We start from the raw sequence: 3,090 nt of genomic DNA, 5'->3' as shown, positions 1-3,090 counted from the left end.
ATTATCCTCCCATGTACGCTATGTGGTCTGCTCTGATATTTTCCAACCAGAGTTTTGAATGTAATCATTTCCTACATCATGCATGCTATAAGTCCAGTCTATCATATCTTCCTCGACATTCATTGACAACACTAGGAATGAAGGTGAGGACTGGTACTACAGAGAAATATGAACCTTGTCCTTCCAGTGGAGGTGAAGTTCCAACATTCTTAACCTTCAGATGGAGGCGAGTGATCAGGACCTCGCCATAGTCGCTTCACCGCCGAGGTAGGAGCCCCCAGTACCCACCGGTTAGGGAGCGGTGTGAGCCCCAGGGCCGGTCTGCACACGGTGGTGAAGAGAGAAATGGCAGCTTCCTCCAAGAATCGAACGCTTATCTAGCAGCCCTTAGCCTAGTCACTACAGTGACTGAGATGTCTGCCACCTGAGGGCAATAGTACAAACACTAGGCACAGGTGTACATAATGTGAAATACCTCGTTCACTATTATGTATTTATTTTCATACTGCCTACACAACTTGTTATAATGTCTGTATACAAATTATTATTACATGTTAATACATCTAAAGGTCACCAGGTTTGTACCCACTAAAACATTACGCGTTGCAAATAATTTTAACTAAATATGCAGTCTTTTCGTACCGCTTTTGCTATAATGACAATTATATTTTCAAATCTAAAACGTAAATACTGGACCATTGATCTTTTACTTTAATTTTAATCTCTGTCCTATAAGCCCTAATGGAAAGCGATCCCCTATTTTTCGAACGAAAAAACTAGAAAACAGTTTCTTTTTGACAAAACATGTCATTAAGTTCTGAGTGTTGTCAGCAAAAGAAAATAAAAACTGAACAAACAAACAAACTCCGTGGCCTGTATTCCGCAAGAGAACTATACCGGCCGAGAGACCGCCGCTTTTCGGTGAAGTTAGTGCAAATTTTTGAGGATANTTCCATTGAATAACTCCTCAATTATCCTCACGAGGCTGAGTGGACCCCGTTCCAGACCCACTACTTCGCAGAGACGTCGAGACTCCCAAATTTTCTAGACAATCGGCTCACAGAAGCGGTGAGCCTTAGGCGCCGGCCGCCTTTTACCCTCCAGGAAGATCCCTGGTACTCATTTCTGTTAGAGACTGAGTCGATGCCAGGGCCACAGTTCCCTGGAATGATTAGATAAATTGAAAAAAAAAATCTATCTCATCGGGACTCGAACCCGTGACCTTCCGGCTTCTTGTATAGTGCCTCAACCAACTACGCTACCGCAATTTAAGTGGGAAGACATATTAATTAGACTATATCTGTCAACACTCCGTGTTCAGAGCCGGCATTTTGATGTCCTATGCTACACTAATGGCTATAGAAACGTAGCTGTGTGCTGTATTCGATGGGTCGAAACATCAGCTCATGTGTTCGAATCTTCTGAATTTTTTTCTGTGTTTTTGTTGTGCTATGAAGGTAGAGAAGATGGGCCAATCCGCATCCGAGAAATTCTACCAGCTGTCTGCAAGATCCACCATTTCCAAAGCTATTTCTGAATGGGAACAAACTAGAGGTTCTAACCGGTGAAAGTAAGAATAATAATAATTTTTTGTTCACCCATTTTGAGTTCTTGTACTTCACACACATATATGCCTGCAGGCCACACTGTCACTTCAAGGTCAGTGCCACAGCTACACTTGTTTCTCTGCAAGGCAATGACATCTCCACTGAGAATTCCGCTTTGTTTGTTGATATATTTTACGTTTTTAGTAACTCATATACCATTGACTTTTGTTGGGAATATGCACTTTGGACATTCTACACTGCTTTTTGCCATTCTCGGGATTTATTTGTATTTCATTGGATAATTTAACGTTTAAATATTTTCTTTCAGTGATTGCCTGTAATTGACTTCTTTCTTCTTGTGAAGCTCTCAAATTAACTGAATTACTGTTGCACTTGTCACTATTGTGGGCACGTGGAAGTAAAGAACTGAACCATTGTTACGGGCACTGCGAAAAACTTAGCTAGTTCCTCGTTTCCTTGTAATTTAAACTGAAATGCAAATTTGTTCCTGTGCTTAGTTAATCACCACGACGTGAAGACCTATGTAGGAATGGAGGATGGATCCATTTATTCTTAAACTCTATAGCAGATGGAAGCGAGCGATTATTTTCATACACCGGTCGCTTTGCCCTCGATCCCCGACGCATAAGTGGGCCGCAGAGTCGATCTGAACGCTGTGAAGAGAAAAATCCCTGCAGTAGCTTTGAATTCAACGCAGATTCTACATTCGTCCAATCCGTTGCATAGTCACTACACTGACCGAGCTATCCCGGTTCCTGTTCTCGTCCCTTACCGACGCTTTTAGTATCGAATGGAATGGTGGCATGGTGGATGAATGATGAATGGAATATATCTGAAAGGAGATGCTCGTGGCCTGATCAATCAATATTCTGGCCACTTACCTGAACCGACTTACGAAAACCAAGAAAACTTCAGTCACGATAGCAGGTGTCCTTGTTGGGATTCGAACTATGCACCTCCAAATTAGAAGTCTAGGTCGTTATCTCTAGATCAGCCTGTTTGAAAATCTCATGTTTTCATATCTTATTGTTTTAAATTCAACAATTGTTATTATTTGCATAAAAGGAGATGTTATGAACTGAAAGAAAATTTTCTGAATGGGCTTTATGTTGCAAAATTCAATATAAAGCAATTCCCATTTTCGAAAGACGTTTGTATGTATTACATAAGTATATATGGTATATATTTTACACACTCATCTTTGAACTCTCGTTGCTCCGAGGTATTTACTAGCTTCTCCGGTTCTCCGATCTGCTTGTGAGCTTTCAGGAATAAGCATCTCAATTCATATTGACAAACTCATCACGTTTAAAGTAATGAAAGAAATGAAAAATAGAGAAATAATTATATCGCTATATATCAGGGGCTAATTGAAATTGGAAGGTGCTATGGCATGGAAAGGAATGTGGAGAAAACGAAAGTAATGAAAATTTCGAGACAACCAACCCCAGTCACAATAAAGATAGACCAAAAACAACTGGAGAATGTGAAATGTTTTAAATATTTGGGTAGCTTGTTAACA

At 40.4% G+C, this 3,090-nt stretch overlaps 1 protein-coding gene across 2 annotated transcripts in view; it reads right to left on the bottom strand.

Moving 5' to 3' along the window:
* Positions 1-3,090, bottom strand: part of LOC111875284 — a 92,248-nt gene that overhangs the window by 64,787 nt on the left and 24,371 nt on the right. The window contains exon 1 of one of the 2 annotated variants that reach the window (XM_023871394.2): positions 175-393. The exons of the other annotated variant lie outside the window; for it this stretch is intronic. The gene's annotated coding sequence lies outside the window, so the exon portion shown is untranslated. Of the gene's footprint in view, positions 1-174; positions 394-3,090 lie in introns of those variants that run through there. 2 annotated transcript variants of the gene reach the window in all.

The sequence above is a fragment of the Cryptotermes secundus genome, unplaced genomic scaffold (genome assembly GCF_002891405.2).
Source record: "Cryptotermes secundus unplaced genomic scaffold, Csec_1.0 scaffold1364, whole genome shotgun sequence".
Classification (NCBI taxonomy): Eukaryota; Metazoa; Arthropoda; class Insecta; order Blattodea; family Kalotermitidae; genus Cryptotermes; species Cryptotermes secundus.
The sequence above is the reverse complement of the archived record's forward strand: the minus strand, read 5'-3'. Positions and strand labels throughout refer to the sequence as shown.